Source organism: Apaloderma vittatum, unplaced genomic scaffold, assembly GCF_000703405.1.
Source record: "Apaloderma vittatum isolate BGI_N311 unplaced genomic scaffold, ASM70340v1 scaffold16593, whole genome shotgun sequence".
Taxonomy (NCBI): Eukaryota; Metazoa; Chordata; class Aves; order Trogoniformes; family Trogonidae; genus Apaloderma; species Apaloderma vittatum.
The window spans coordinates 43,854-61,095 of record NW_009707669.1 but is presented as its reverse complement, the minus strand read 5'-3'; the positions used below and the strand labels follow the sequence as shown (position 1 = coordinate 61,095).

Sequence of the window (17,242 nt, the reverse complement as noted above, 5' to 3'; positions counted from 1 at the left end):
ATCGATTCTTGGAGCAGTCAATGGATTTGCACTGGGTGACAACAGATCTGGCCTCTCATAAGTGAAACATGTATGGTTCTTCCTGTGTAAATTCATTTTAGATGCAGGAGTTTGGGCAAAGAACTGTCGAAGCTACTTATCCCACCAGTTATTCTATAGTCTCGCTGAGCATTTATTTCCAGGGCGAGAAGGGCAGTACATGCCGAGAAGGAGCAATGGAGCACAACTCAGTGTAAATAATACTTTAGGCCTGATCTGGACCCGTTTCTGCTGGCAAAACATACCCTTTGTTCAGTTGGGATTTCCAACAAATGGAAGTATTTTACAGTGCAACCTTGTAAACTACTTAGGGATTTTGAAAATAAACAAATACAAACAAAGATACTGTTGCTGTTCCTCAATGCCTGGTAATTTCCCATGAGCATGGATGGCCGAAGAAAGATCTCTTTTCTCGTGGTTATATACCCTGCCATTTCAGCGATGTCACTCACTGGACTGCATTTGAAAAAAAAAAAAATAGAAAACAAACATTTAATGAATTTCCCTTTGGATTTGCATTCCTGAAGAAAGCCACAGCAGCCTAGATTGCAATTCATGGCAACCTAACTGTTTCTTGAGCCTGTGTTCATCCTGCTGGGTAACATCCTCAAGCCTCTCCAAAATGCACACAAAATGCTCCCCCTTGGGAGCCCTTGAAAAGTCCAGCCAGCACATCCACCAGCACCTGTCCCTCTCAGAACAACTGGGACTGGAAAAGAGCAAGGTGAGAAGAATTAAAAACAGTCTAGAAGCCCATGAACTTAATGGACAGTGAAAAACATGATTTGTTTTTTGAGTTTTTTTAAACAACCATTGTAAGTATTAGAGTAGGAATAATTTTTTCCTTTAAATTCTGTGTGGTGAGAAGGTTATTGCTTTCTATCGAATTCTGGATTTTCCTGTGAGAGCAAACGTGTCTGACTGATAGCGTGTGGCTATCAAACACAAGGAAAATTATCTAATTTATAGCCAGTATTGAGAGATCTACCAGCAGCAGAATAAAATAGTTCTCCATATGGTACCGTAAAGCTTCCAAGAACTATAGTTAAAGAAAACAACAATGCTAGTAGAGAAATTCTCCTTTTATGTATCAAGTTAGGGGTTACAGTAACAAGGCAGCTAAAGACTTACAAGAAGGAACGATGTCTTTGATTGTCTTATATGAATTTATAGCTTTTATGTACAGAATTACAAGTATTAGATATATCTTTGTGCTAACAGGGCTCATGTTTTGAAGTACAAGAAAACTCTACAGTTACATTCTGTGGAGGCTTCAGGACACAGTTTGCCAAATGGAAAAACATTTGGAGGTTTGGAAAAATCTTGCACATAAATTACTAAAGGCACGAAGCGCCTGAAAGATGGATGAAATCAGAAGCCAAGGAAAAGCAGCGCGTGTGCCAAGGAACAAAAAAAAACATGTAATGATTTCTTTTAATGACTTTCCTGCAAAATGGAGAGCAAGCTTCCAGGGCATGTCATATTCTCATAAAAGCAGCTTGCCTGGGTGATGAGAAATACCCTGTAAGTGGTCAGACTGAGACCCAATTTTTCATTCTTTCTGCACGTAGCTCTCCATTGATTATGTTAAGTGCTACCCACTGGTTAAAAACACAGCAAGCTCATTGTCTCTGCCTGTGGCAAAGGGCAGCTACACTCTTGATAATTTCCTGATTTATGACACCCTATAGAAGGAATTGAAAGTGGGCACATGGCGGCGGGACACACACACACACACACACACACACACAATTAAAATAGAGGGAGATCAGGAAGTTTGTGATAAAGAAAAGGCAGGCTTTCGTCTGACATGTAATCTCTCTTTTGGCTTGAAGCAAACCTGCTCCTTCAAGGCTATGCCATCAACAGGGCCTGGCTCAAATTTCAACACTAAATCTGAGTCAACAATCTCTAATCTGGACACCGGGCTCAGGATCCAGGCTCAAGTTGCAGTTGGAAGCAGACAACAGGGACACGGGGAGGTGGGGGCCAGGGGGGAGTGAGGAGAGGAGGAAAAAGACAATCTTTGTTTCTCATTTGATTGTCCGCACAAGGCTGAACTGAGGTCATGTGCCATTTTATTTTACTTTTTTTTTTTTTGTCATCTCTGAGATAAAACTTCGCACCTCTGTGGCCTTGAAATTGCCTTCCTGACACTTATATTAAGTACGGAAGATATATGCTCGAGAATGGGGGACATAAGTTTGCAGAGCAGCTCAGATTTGGAGTTCTTTTCATCTTTCTGACATATGATACTGTGACATAAACTGCCTGCAGTGAGGTTGCTATGCAGATATACAGTTTCTGAAAAGTTACACCAGGAAAACTAAAACCTACCGATGGATTTAGCATTTCACAAAGAAGAGGGATAAAATGTGTGGCAGTTAAGACTCGAAAGCTAAAAAAGGTGAATTAAACATTCATGAAAACAATCTCCCTTAAAAAAGAAAAAGGATCAATAAGTATAAAAGTATCTTGTTGCATTCCTGGCCTTTGGGCTGCTGGCTTAATCCTGCTACTGTATATAATAAAGGAGACCCTGTGTGTTTAATGGCAGGGACAGGAAGAAGGGGGAAGTACTTGGGTACTCTTCCCCTTAATTCCATCCTCTTTCCCCCTCTTTGTTGCTGCCTCACCATGATTTTATTTTGAAAAAATAAAGACTTGAATAAAAAATATGTTGTCTGAGGCTTCCAGCCAAAAAAGTGCCAGCACTTTCCCTTCCCACCCCTCGCCCCCCACCCCCCAAACTCCTTAGGCCAAAAGCCTTAACAAAAGCTGTTTTCTGTTTGGAAGATCTCCGGGTCCTTCACTCTCTTTCCTAACCCCTAACACAGGAAATGATTTTATAATTCACGTTATTAAGGACTTCCACTCACCCGCCGCCCCGCCTCCTCCTCTCCCACCCCATTCCCTGGATGTCGACCCACAATAAGCCTGTGGGCTGGCACCCGTCCTCCTCGACCCATTTGTGTCAGCCCCTCTACCTGACCCTGCCCGTAAATCATTTCGTCTGACTTCTCTGGCGGGCGGCAGCCGTCTTTCCCCCATGTCCAGCTTGGCTTCAGGGCCCGGGCGCCTGCTGGGACTTGTGCCTAGAGAGGTACCCATGAGCTAAAAACAGGCTGCTCTCGAGCCATGTGTGTCCCCCCTCCTCCGAACATCAATGTTTCATCTCTGTGGTAATGCTTGTCATGGCAAAGACCAGGCTAGCGTTTGGGAAGCAATAAATCAGCCTCCCTTGGCAAGAATTGGAAACCACGTCTCCTGAGGTACTCCAGAAGGAGAGGGCAGGTAACACAAAGGCCCAGCATCACAGACCAAATGTGGGGCAGGCCCCCGGTGCAATCCTGCTGGACAGACATGCTTTCCTGCTCTAAAACCGACCAGGGACCTCCTTGGGCACCTGCCCTGCTCTGCTGGGGGCTCTGGCAGCGTGGAGCACCCCAAGAGCTGGTTGAGGGAAGGCTGCTTCAGACATGGGCTCTATAATGGGTCGGTATTTACTGCAGCAACTCTGAGGCCATTTTGGGAGCAGAAGCAGACATCCTTGTTCCAGGAGAGAGCCTCAGGTGCTAACTCAAGGGTTGTGCTCCTTCTTCCCAGCTCTGTGCTCTTCACTTCCATGAGGAGTGAAGAGCACCTCTCCTGCCTTTTTGGGCATAGCTTGTGTTCTATTGGATAGGCTGGGAGAGACTGTATCTCATCGATCCTAGCCTGGGACACAGGAACAGATGAGAACCTCTCTCAAAATCTTGTTTTGCAGGAGCCTCTGTGGGCTTGATTCCTTCAGCGGAAGAAGGGGAGTGAAGCTGAGTCCTGGCCCCTCAGCAAGCCTCCTAGCCGCAGTGCTTTTCTGGAAAAAAAAGGCAGCATTACCTCTTCTTCAAGCCTTTTTCTTTTACTTAATAGGACCAGCAACGTCTTTCAAAGAAAAGCAAGTCTGCTAAGAGCTGAGAATCACAACACATCTCTGTTGTCAGCTGTCTTATTGGCTAATCATGGAATCATGCACTCTTTTTGGATGGAAAGGACCTTTAAGGGTCATCTAGTTCAACCTCCTTGCAGTGAGCAGGGACATCTTTAAGTACTATTAATCCTACTACTAGTGTTGACATGCAGGCCACATAAATGTGGAGGCTGGCTTCCCTGCTTTGTTCCATTTTCGCCTGAATGGTGCTTCATCTTCAATTTTCTAGTTGTCCTAGATACTCTAGAGTTGTGTTTTTCAGTCTGTTGTCCTTAATAACCAAGCTTTCCTTCCCGGTTTGGGCAGTGTCCCACCTGCAGTGTGGGCTGCCTAGATGTCAATAAGCCTGAAGTAGGAGGCGCAGGCGAAGCCCCTTCTCCCATGGCAGCCAGGTGCCTGGGCATTTGATGCAGGGACACACAACTTTTAGATGCCTACATCATTTGCACAGAAAGGTCTCAGTCCATGAACCTGGCTGCCTTCCTGTGTCTTGGAAAACTGTCTCATAGAGCAGCAGGTAAAGTGACTGGGACCCTCACCTGCTGCAGTAGATAGGTGATGCTTTAGACACCAGGGACCAACTTCAAGAAAAGAGACTGTGAGTGGCTTAAGTTACTCTTTTTTTTTGCCTCATGGCTGGGTCAGTTCCTCACAGTGTCACAGAAGCTCAAGTCCCAACAGGTCTCAACTGGCAAACGTGGCAGGCTGAGTAGCAGCCCTGGGTCAGAGGCCCCAGCTGCCTTGGAGGTGCTGCAGCACCCCGCATCCAGCATCCACTGCATCTCCAAGGGGCCATGCTCCCACCCTCGCTGGAAGAGTATTGTCAGGAGCTGCTGTTCAGCTGTGTTTTTCACAGTTGTGTGTGTTTTGCTGGTGCATCCTATGCTTTGTGGAAAATATCCTAGGGCTGCTCAAGGCAATATTGCACTTCTTTGCCCAGTATATGACAAGTAAAATGTGTAAAGCTGCCCTACCCATTTCAAGGCATCTGAGCAGTTACGTTCAATATGAAGCAAGTTCAGCTCAATCCCTCTCTCTGTTGCATGCATGCATGTGGATACTGCCTGAGTACCACCTTCCCTAACTCACAGATCTCAAACATCAAGTCAGCTTTGGGTGGGAGTGGAAGGCAAAGCAACCTAAGGGGGCATTTCTTTCCTGAATTATACGTCTGTAAATTCAGGGCAATTCCAAGGGAATCAACCTGTACCAGCACCGGCAAATTTGGTCTTGGTTTGAACACAGAATGTTTGTCATAGTTGTTATTAAATGATGCCTTTACATATTCCAGGCCTATTTTTAAAACAAAGGCAATGAAGTTAGGGCATCCAGTTCTATATATGGACAGTCCAAATGGCACTGAAATGCCTCACGCATGTGTTTGGCTGAGTGTTGATTTGGGTGTCCAAATATGGACCTCAGAATGGGATATCTCACTTGGATAAGCATCCTTGCAAATTTGGCATGCAGCACTTATTTGAACAAAGCAAATTTATTTCTATCATTTAGCACGGAAGAAGCATGAACTGTTTTCATTTTGAGGGGCCCTCTTATCCACAGAATTGGGACACTCAAAGGCTGATGTGTATAGTAGTTCTGAAAAAAAAAAAAAGAGCCCTCAAAACATCTAAGGCAACACAGGAGGAAATTAATGCAGCGCGTTTGCAGCATGCAGGCCCCTTCTTATCACAAGGGCAAAATTCTCGCTGACAGCAGGAGTTCAGTGCCAGCAGAAGGACCTTGTGCAGCTTGAGCACAGCAAACTCCCTCTCTGCCCCGGCTGTGCAAAGGGATGAAGCAGGGCCGGCTGCTTAGAGACCCGAGGCGAAGCTGCCTCTCTCTGCTCATGGAGACAGCCTCTGCCTCTCAGCGCAGTACATGTGCAAGAGCTGCAGTGATTGCTTTTGCACGCAGGAACCTTTCCCTGCATCTCCCAGTGCATCGGGGTTTGCTTTGCTGTCTCCTTGATGGCGAGTTCTCCAGGAAAAGAACTTGGCTTAACTGTTAGGTCGTAGTGTGTAATAAATAATGTCAGCAGCAAGTGAGCACCATTCCGCAAGCCTCTGCTGGGTTCCCGTTAATTGCGGAGGACCCTCTTGCATCCTTTGTGTAATTCCATGTATTTCATTGGCATTGTACAAGGGATGGATTTGGCCTCAAAAATAAAGCAGGTTTCTTTTGCATAATGTATTGTACCATTTGGTCTACATTTTGCTGAAGGTTTATGTGTACTTGGATATTTCTCCCTAGATATGCAGCTGGAGATATTTTTAAAATAGCAAACAATGGACTGATTCAACTGTCCAAAGCAGTTGTTCGGATTCCAAATTTTGGGGTAAGTTGTTAAGAAAGTGTAGGGTGGGCAATTTTTCAGGAAAGCTAAGGTAAGTTGGAAGTGTGTGGAGCCAGCTCCAGCCTAGATCACTTTCTCTACCTCTGCCGTCCTGATGATTTTTGACAAGCTGATTCCATTTCTGGAAAAAGCAGTTCACAAGAGAGAGAGATTTCTCTAAAGAGTCTGTTGTTTTTCAGAGGAGTGAAAATGTGTGCTAACAATTCTGGACCACTGACAAAAGCAAAATCAATACACACGGCCTTCATTTTACAGCCAAGTTCAGATGAATAAATAGAGATGCAGCAAGCTGTTTACTAGGGAGATAAGCTTTGCGCTACGTGCCCTTCCAAGCAGGCGTGCTTATGCTGTTGTTGTTTGCCACACATGGCTGGTTAATGAAATCAGTCAAATGGTTACAGAGCTCACCGGACATTTCAAACCTCTCCATCAGCAGTGCTAGCAGTGCCGGCCAAGGGCTGGGAAACAGATGCTACTGCGCAAGATAGCTCAGGGCCTGCACATCTGTTGCCGTCACAGAGTTTGGGGGACATTCAGGAGGATTTTGGTGTTTTGAGGGGCCTAGGCTTGACTTCAGGGGGAGTTCATGCAGAGTAAAACCTGGACCTTAGGAAAGGGAGGCAGAACACACACCATACACGGTCTCAAATGCAGCATGAGCAAAGTGTGCTTGCATAGATCCCCTTGAAATGAGTGAAGCTGCAGTCAGTGCATCCATCCAGGGCTCTTCTCTAAGATCAGGCTGCCCAGAGAAGTGGTGGAGCTGCCATCCCTGGAAGTGTTCAAAAAATGTATTGATGCGGCACTTTGGAACATGGTTTAGTGGTCATGATAGTGCTGGGTAGATGGTTGGACTAGATGATCTTAGAGGTCTTTTCCAGCCTTCATGATTCTATGATTCTATGATCAGGACCTAACTCTGCACTGTTCTAACTGTGGGGTTTTCCCCTCCACCCCATCCCTTAAACACTGCAAAAACTGAGAAGTGGAAAGAGGGAGAGTTGAAAATGGCAGTGATGTAGATAGAGCCTTCATGAGCACTTATGCATATTTTTCTGAGACTTCTGAGACTTCTGAGTTTCATTTCGTCCATAACCAGGAAGGTAAAGGAATGAACAACCACATGCACAAAAAGGAAGAAAAAATAATAAAACAACAGCACATTTAAGTGCATTTTTTTTCTTGGAGATTTATTTTGTTTTAATAAATCTGACACCAGTCAGGGAGAGAGAAAAGCATGGCAAGCCCAAAAGGAAAGCAGAGCACACTGAGGGTGCTTCAGATTCTTGCTCTCTTGAAGATGTTTCATCAGTATCTCTTTGAGTTCTCTCCCTAGACTCAGGAGTTGTTGGATTTCCCTCCCTTTTTTTTTGTTGTTTTTTTTTGTTTTATTTTTTTAAAAAGCGAGCTTACTCGCCCGGTGTGTTTTCCAAGCTTTCACAGCTCTAATAAATAAGGAGCACCTGTAAAACAGTAGCTTGACTTAAGTGAATCTGTACAAAGGAAAATATAGAAATACAGTATATACATTGTGCTCATAGTGCACCATCGCTACAAGGCTCTGGTTCAATTGATTCTGCTACCCTGCTCCCAACACCACTGACAGTCAGAGACTTTGCACCTACGAACTGCTCCTCCCTTCCCCACAGTAGCCTTATAGAAAAGGTGTACTCTGAACACTCGAGAGTGAACAATTGCTTTATTCGAGTTAGTAAACAGTTACACTGAATCACAAGGTGATCTGAATATTTTTTAATTTTTTCTTGTTTTTTTTTTATTTTTTGTGGGTTTTTTGTGGGGGTTTTTTGTGTTTTTTTTTTCTTTTTCTTTTCTTTTTTTTTTTGTATTTGTCAGAATGGGATACTCCACGACTCTCTTACCAATTCAGTGCCAGTATAACATGCTCTAGTGTACTTTTGGACTCTTGGCTACAACTGTACAAGTGCACACAAGTAAATTCTACCCTGTTATCCTCTACCCACTGATTGAGGATCGAATTGCACATTTCTCTTAACCATGACAGGAGAAAGCAAACAGTGAAACAGAATCATGGGGGATCTTTCTCACTTTACCCTTGTTTTCACTGGTTTGTCCATACCATTCTAATTATCATGAAAGGGCTATGCATATGGAGAGATTGTCTCACTGCCTTCCTGGATCACTGAAAACCATCAGGGTTGAAATTTCATCCAAGTCTTTCGTGACGCCCAGCAAATATTCCCCTCAGATTATTTTACACCTTGAGGGAATTTTGGTCTTTAGTTCAACACTCTTGCTCTGTTCCCAAATGGGGCGCTATTTAGGGGAATTTAAAGAGAAAGCTGAGAAGAATAAACATTTACTGAGTTCTCTTGGCATTCAGTCTCTGAAAAACCACAGTATAAACTATTCATGCTGCTTCTTACATCTGTCAAATCAAAAATTAAAAGCCATAAAAGTGTAACACTGAAAATATGGCATTAGAAAGGATAAAGGTGGCCTTTGTAAAAATAACAAGGAAAGTATATTAGCCAATAAAATATTCTAACTCTTCATTTAAAAGTGCATCATGGGTAGAACAGAGATGACTCTGAAGCGTTGCTACTCCAGTATTACCCCTTTCCCCCATCAAAACTTGAATAGGTCCAAAACCATACAATGCAAATCACGATTCTTAGTGTAGCAGCAAAACCACAGCAGTTTTTCAAAGGAAAAAATAATAATAAAAAAAAATAATCCATATCATTGTCCAGTCTCAAATATCTGAACTTTGAAGTCAGAAAGCGAAAAGTACCTATGTTGGTCCGTGTGGTTTTTGAAACCAGGGTGAAAAATCCCCCCCAGCAAGAAACCAAGAGGAAAAAGTGTTCCTTGGAGGAGAAGAGGGGTGGTCGCAGGAATTTTTTGTGTGGGTCCATGATGTGCTGTCTTCTGGGTCAAAGGCACCCGTGGAACTGAGGCTTCCTCGGAGGGGCTTCGTGACAGGAAGCTGCTTTCTTTGCTGGACTTTTAGCCAGAGGGGGGTGGTGAGCGGACCAGCTGGTGTCATTCGGTGGAGTGACGTGGTTTGCTCTGCTCCCTTTCTCCATGCAAGGTACCCTGTCGGCGAGCGTTCCTGCAAAGCAGACAAGCAGAGGTGGTCAGGGTGAGAGGCTGACTAGAGAGGAAGATGGAAGAATTCCTGCAATAAAAAGCTCAAAATCAACATAATAAAAGTTCATTCTTTGGATTTCATAGACTGCCTTTCATCCTACAAGAGCATGGGTGAATAATGATAGTTTGCAATTACACCGTACCCTTCACCCCTTGATCTCAGTGTGCTCTACAGAGCTGAGGTGTACTGGTCTCTGCATGGCACAGGTGGGAAAGTGGAGTCAGAGAAGGAATAACATTTGGACCAGGATCCCCCAGGATGGGAATACCGCACGTGCCAGGGCTCCCCAGAGACACCTCGCTTGCACGGGCAAATGTGTGGCTCCACAGGGCTGATCGGTCTCACGGAGAACTGGGATGGCACCCGGAGACAGCTTCCCTCTCATGGAAATCCTCATTTCCCACTAACAGAGCTAACTCTGCAGGTACTATCTGTGTTAAGCACACAAATAGAACACGCCCCTCTTGGCCTTTCCCCAAATCCCTAGTCATACAAAGAAGAGATATACGCTCAAAAAAGCAAACCCGAGCTGCAATGAGGGAGGCCGGGCTGGAGTCTTCCACAGCCTCCTCGGTTTTCTCTTGGGATGGTTTGCAACCAGTCTTGTACCACAACCACGGCAGCCACAGTGCCAGAGGGTCACAATCAGCAGAACACAATGACTGACAATGGCTCATTTTTTTAGGACACAAAAGGGATGCACCTCACAGGACTTACTCAGACAACCCCCTTATGAAGCCCACTAGTGTTGTGACTGGGTGAATAATACTGGAGCAAATACAGCTTTAATGATTTGAGGCCTTCAGAAAGCTGCATGGTAACTCTCCTAAAACAAGGTAAGCTTTGCCAGTGGTGAAGGCCAAGGTCCTGAAAATATTTGGAGTCATGTTTTTGGAACCCCAAATCACCTTTTCATCAATCTAATGCAACTAACAATATCCCAGTGGTTATAAGCTCCTGATGCTTCAGTTTGTCTAGAGGCTACTGCGTAAAGCACCATGGCCTCACGTGCTTCTGCTTCCCTTGTCAGTCGATCACATAGACTGCAGAGCAGGGACTGTCCTCTCTTTCTCCAAAGCATGCTTTGGAGTTTGTCTCCTTGGATGGAATCTGCTGTCCCCTGAAGATCCAGATGGAAAAGCTGAAGCACTTATCAGCCTTAATTTTGGTGCTGGGTCACATTTTCCTTCTCAGTCTGCTCTACGATCTCCCCTTCACGCTGGCTCCACTGTGATCCTGCTTATCAATGTGCTTGTATCCTCTGCCAAACCTCGACCCTTCTCAAAGCAGAGTGGAAGGCAGATTGTGTATGTTGACCAGCATAAACTCACAAAACATGAAGACCACTATATCTAAGTTACGGAGTAACATTTGGGCTTTCAGGCAATGTGCCCAGCAGGATGAGCCGCTTTGTGCATACAGAGAGCTGTGGACAAGTACTAGACTGAGAACTGGGATGTATCCACCTACTAAGTACTCCCCATAAAGTACACTGTCACAGTTTTCTGTCACTTTTTGGCTTGAAATCTTGCTCTGAGATTTAACTAAAAAGGGAAGCAGAGAAAATAAAACCTGCGATGTCTCTATGAAACCTCACTCTGCACTTTAGGTATTTTGCCTGCTCCACTCTTTCCATACTTCAGCGGAAAGAAATTTCCTTCCCTCGCTAATCAGTCTCAAACGGCATGGCACAGCACAGGCTGATAAGTGATTTGGGAGGGGGGGCATAAAGCAATTCACTAGCTCTCGATGCTTCCTGCCTGGAGCTTTGCAAGTCCTGCCTATTTTCCTCTACTGCAGATACACTCAGTGTAACAGAGTGTGCAGATCGGAGGGAAGGACCTTCCCTGTTGACTGGCTCATATGGCAGTAACTGCATTTGATGAATGCATCTTTGCAGCAATCAAGTGACAGAATAAAAATCCGTATCAGGTATAGCAGGCAAAAGTTTTATAAAGAAATGAGAACATGCTAGTCATCACCGCTTCACAGTTAGATGTTAAAAACACTTGGTGCCAACGCTCACGTGCATGACCAGCACAATTAAGTCAGCTATTTATATGGCCCAAAAAAACAAATCACCTTTCAGGAGAGTGACATATGCTCTTCACCCCAGCTGAACTTGCCCTCAACACACATCAAATATTGCTGATCAGATACTGTGTCAGCCACAAAAGAAGAATTTTCGTAAGCATAAAACCATGGAGTTGAGCTTACTTGAATTGCACTGAGGTGAGCGTGCTGTGCTTTGCCTGCTTTCCGAAGTTAATCAGGGCTGTGCTGATCTTGGGCTGGAAGACCACCAACAAGTTAGAGGTGGACTGTAGTTCCAACCCCAGGAGGCAGCATGGAAAAGACATGGAAAGGGAACAAGTAGGAACGCTCATTTTTGTCCTACTATCAATGTAGCAGGGAAAACCAAGGGTTTTTGTCCTACTATCAGTGTAGCAGGGAAAACCAACTGGATGATGCCTCCATGCAGAGGAGCTGGGTAGCTCAGCTGCAGGGGCATTTCCTTCTCCAAACACCAAACCCTGTGTGACTGCTCCCAGCCCTGCCCTATGAACTGAGTGCTCCTGTTGGCAGTGACAGCCGTCAGAAATTGCTGCTGCTACCCTGTGCCCTCCCCAGTCATGTCCTACCTCCTCAGGGGAGGCCTGCCACTGACATGGCTTTGGACACATGCACGCACACAGACACACACATAGTTTTTTCTGCGGTTGCTTCCTCCTCGTTCTGTGCTCCATTGAACATTACTGTCTCTGGATTCACATCTTATTGTTCAGGAAAAAGCTAGAGACTGGGTGGGGAAGGCTGAGGCAACTGTTGATGTGGGCTGGCATGGTAGAGTTTCCATCATTTAGCACAGCACTTAATTCACCCAGACAATGAATGCTGATGTGCTAAAAGAGGCCTAGTTCATCTGGGACATGCATGGCCCTAGAGTAAAGGCACTGCAATTTATTTTCTCAGGGAAACTGCTCTGAAGATAAACCACAAGAGTGCAGCTAAAGTCAGCATGGGAGCAAGCTCAGCCCTGGAAACACTCTGCAATCATCTGTTACTTGTAATAGTTGTGTAATTTATTTTTATTATTTTTTTTAGCAATTCTTAAAGCAGTTCAAGCTTCTCCATTAAAACCTTCCCCTTTGAATACTTGGTTTATCTTTCCATGAGCTAACTGAAGGGATGCCACATTGCAAGAGTCAGGGGAGGCCTTTAGCATGAATGGGATAACAAGCAGCATCCTTAAGCAACAACCCTTGGTTTCAAAGATGGTGTTTTCCTTCTGCTCTGGTCTTGTAAGCTATGAATCCTTCTGAACTTTGGGTCAGATATGTGACTGCGGTTCTTCCACCTACTGAAACACCAACTGTGATCTGAACAGACATTTGTGACTTTGTGGAATGCACTGGGGAAGAGTCTTGGGATTTGCCCTCCTTTTATGCCTAGGCAGAAGAAGCAGCAGGGACACCTTGGTCACCTGCAACTCTGTGACTGAATTGCTGCAGGGATGCACCAGAAGCCACGCTTGCAATCGTACCCAGTCACCTTGTAGCCAGGGAAGGACCTTGAGGGAGAAACATGAACTGGAAAGCAGGTCTGTTGTGTGCTGACCCCTGCTTCCCTGGATCTATTCCTAGAAAGGCGTTTGGGGCAATTTAACCAGTTTACATCTATGTTTGGCCCTTTGCTGGTACATTTAGTACCGTTTCACACTAAACTCATTCAATGCATGTTAAACTGAACCCTGAAACTAGCTAGTGAAGCTAGGAACACAGAGGTATGTCACCACGTCCTTGTGATGTAGCAAAATCACCTCTTAACAAGAGAGAGCAAAGGAATTTTAACTGTGGAAGAGGCCCTGACAATCACCAAGAATATGTGGGGTCTATTCTCCTGGATTTATCAGGTTCAGTGAAAAGAAATGAGACAGAAGTTAACCCCTCTGCCTCTTTCTAAAACAGTGACAATCATTCAAAAACCAGCTTTCTAACAGCAGAGTCTGCTTTTGACTGCTTTGTTCCAGCCCCAGGCTCCATGCTAGAGATACAGCATAAGACAAAGGAATCTCATCCCTGCATTACACATTTCCATAAAGACAGTGTGCCCCTAAAACAGGAGTGCAATCTTGGCTTAGGTAGGCATGCAGCAATTCTTCATAGCCAGTGGAAATAGGATTCTCTAAATTCACCAGAGAGCAGCCATACTTAGGAGGAATGGCCTGAGCTGCTCTAAATCCTCCCCTGCACCACAAAGCTGCAATACAACTTCACCATGCAACTTGTTCTGCGCAAATCCAGGGGACACGGCACCTCCTCTCCCCTCCAGGTCTGTACTATCCTGTGCAAAACAGCTGCCACCAGGAATCCGTTTACAGCATTTAAAATTTTCATTTCTTTACATTTTTATCACTCTATGAGCTTTTTGTAAAAGCAGCTCCGCACCAAATCAACACTGCTTCATCCTTTCCTCTCCTTGTGGTACAGGTAGAGGAAAGCCAGGGGCTCAGAAACTTTAACCTAGGGAGACCAGTGTCCTCATTCTCCTTTCCACACCCAGGGATGTTCCAGAGCAGGCACTGCGTTCTGTACTCTGAAACACATCTGGGTATCCACCAACTTCGGAGGAAGGCAGAGGAAACAAGTCTTCATAGGCTAAGATGAACATGTGGGCTCAGTTCCACAGATTTCATCATCAGTGCTGCTGTCAGGTTTTTCTGCCATTCTCATCCTTCCCTCCCCACCTACACTGCTTTCTACTTTCTACAGTAGCAATCTCTGCAGAACCCATTCTCTTCATGCAATTTTTCCCTATTTCAAATAAGTTTCTTATGGGTTGACTTTTAATGGTTCATTAAACTCCCCTTCCCTTTTCACAAGACCTAAAGCAAAGCCAATGTCAAACAAGGCCCTCCTGCCCCTTGGCACCATCTTCCCCCAGGCTTTCACTGACAGGGGGTCTCTGGTTCACATTTTGGGACACTTTGAGGTATGTACACAAATCTTGCATGGAGAAACATGCCATCATGGTTCTGGACTTCTAATCTCAGCTGTAGCACCCGCTGCCTTTGGCCATGTACCCTATGCCAGAGGACAGAGCCTGACTGGGCCAGATCCTGCTTTACACTGGGGTAACTGGGGATATCTCCACAACAACGAGAAAGTCCGTTACCCTCCAGTTAGTGCAGCACCAGCATATTTGGTAGTCCTCTAAATAATTTGCTTTGCCCAATTGATGCTTCATGTGCAGAGCGGCAGAAGATGTGATTCTCCTTTTTATAAAAAAAGACAAATTTTCAACTAATTCTCCCATTCTGGGCTGGGTTAAAACTGAAACTTTGCAATATTCTTTTTTTTTAAAAAAAAAAGGCAAAAAAAAGGAAAAAACCCAAACATAAAAACTAAAGCAGAAGGGAAACCAAATCCAGACAATTTCTACTCTCCTTTCCTAAAAACAGGCAACCACTGTGATGTGATAACCCTTCTTTAAGCCTCTGATTTTGTTTGAATCACAATAGAAACTTCGACTTGAATTTCAGCCGCCTCCTGTGGGCCCAAACCACCAGGCTTTTGGCTATTCTGAGGGGCTTCTCAATTTCCTTATCCAATCTCCAGTAAAACCAGCTAAACAGCCAGAAAAAGGCAGATTAACTGTGAGTAGTGGTGTGGAGGAGGATGAATGGCGAGGATGGGGGTCTTGTTGAGCAATGGGGGTCTTGCTGAGCAACAGCCCGTACCTCCCTGTGAGTCTTCCTCACCTGGGTTATGCCTGGGCCTGGCTTTTTCATCTGAAATGCTACTATGGGCCACAAACCAGCAACAATAATAATAACAACAATAAAATTACAACAATATTAATGACTTTTTTTTTTTTCTTTGCAAAAGCGGCACTGAAACTTTTCAGTGAAGTTTCAGCTTCCCATATCAGGAAGCAATCAACATTTTCCCATGAACAATCCCTCTGTCTGTAACCGTTGAGGGCTGCATGCCTGACACCATCTCCCATGGGGTTTCCTCTGGTTTTCACAGTTCCCATCCTAGTTTCTTTTAGCCTAAGCAAGAGCAGATGCAGACTCATCCAAAAGCAAGGAAGCACGCTTATGTGGCCAAAATGTCAGGTAGTTTATACTGTGGGGAGAAGGAAGAGGAAAAACCCACCCAGAATATGGAGCAAATGTGCATAGACCTCAGTGCAGCGCCAGGCACCTTTAGGGCATCTCCCTTATCGCCAGCACTGCTGGACATTGAGTGACCTGTGTTGGACCCAACTGTTGGTTTTGGTTGTCTCTATTTCCCACCGCCTCTCCCACTTTAGGAAAATGGGAACATTATTTTTACCACCAAGACAACGGGTTCAGTAATAACTGGTGAAGTGCTTCACATAAAACTGACTTAGCATTTTAATTGACCTTTGAAATCTAGAGTCAGAATTCACATTTTTGGTGAATTTGTCATGTATTTTTTCTGCTTGTGTTGAAGCACCTCTCAACTGGAGAATTCCCGTGGGAAAAGGTGTTTTTTCCCCCTCCTTTCAGATAAGCAACTTAGAAATAACAGCCCAAGTTCTTCATGAAAATTTATAAACATTTGGGGCATAAGCAGGCAACACAAAATTTTGCATTTGACCACGTGGGCTCCAAATAAATAGCTGAAAATTGCTCTAACTATAGGTTTCAATATCAACCTGCCAATGATGGGATGCCGATCTTTCCAGAGAGGTTGGAACTTGATAGTTATTCCACTCTGCACTACCTAATCCCTAAACCTCCTCTGTTTTTTTTAATTATTTTGGGAACGTATGCTTCCATAGAAGATGATTACCATTACAAAGCCTGAGAGTCCAAAACTGGGACTGGAAGATGGAGTGCGGCAGAGACTGAGGGCGTCTGCTTGACAAACACAGTTCAGCCTCTTTGCCTCTAGATAATTTGTTATTGCAGGTTGGCTCGAATCTAAGACAGCAATGCTTCAGAAACACTTGGAAAAGCAAGCCAGCTGCAGGGAGGATATCGTTACAAATTGAGACACATGTTGTACAGGAATACCATTCTTTTCAAATACCAAAATCATGTCTGGGGAAGTAAAGCCATGCAAATGAGTCAGAGGCAGGACCTCCACCTGTAACGTGCCGAAGGCCTTCAAGTTGCATTAGAGGCACCGAGTGCTGAGCGCGCACAGTACAGCATGGGATCAACCCCAGATATTTAATTAGCTCTAATTTTCATGGTAGAAGCAAATGTTGAATAGTTGAGGGCTTTGCAAAATGTCAGAGGTTACTTCAATTCAGGGATCTCACGAGATGATCACATGCACTTCCAATCACAGCCTCTGGTTCTGGGAGTGAAATGTAACTCATCATCAAAATAGTGTAAATAGGGTAATGATTAGTAGACCTCAGCTGTGAGGCCTTGACTGATGGAGGCACCCAGGAATGTGTTTAACTTGCCTGTTTTGCCTGTTTTGCTCTATGGGACCTAAAAATAGACTGAGAGAGACTCAGCAGGTAATCTGGAAACAAAAAGTGCTTCAGAAAGCTTGGCATGTCACAGTCTGATTTCCTCCTGATTTCTTGCTCAAACAGCTTCGCTCTTGCATAGAGTCTCCCACTGCTTTTTTTTTAACACGGATTTAATTTTATCTTAAAATCTATTGCTCACTGCTTGATTATGTCCAACTTTTTCACAACCACAGTCCTGAACACTGCTGTGCTCCTTTCTGACCCACTTTCAGGTACTGCTTGTAAT

At 44.6% G+C, this 17,242-nt stretch overlaps 1 protein-coding gene across 1 annotated transcript in view; it reads right to left on the bottom strand.

Moving 5' to 3' along the window:
- Positions 1–7,727: 7,727 nt before the first annotated feature.
- The window catches only part of SOBP (sine oculis binding protein homolog (Drosophila)), a gene marked incomplete at its 5' end in the record, with an annotated part of 52,328 nt that continues 42,813 nt past the window's right edge, over positions 7,728–17,242 (bottom strand). Inside the window, one exon of the mRNA XM_009866293.1 lies at positions 7,728–9,456. The remainder of the gene's footprint in view (positions 9,457–17,242) is intronic.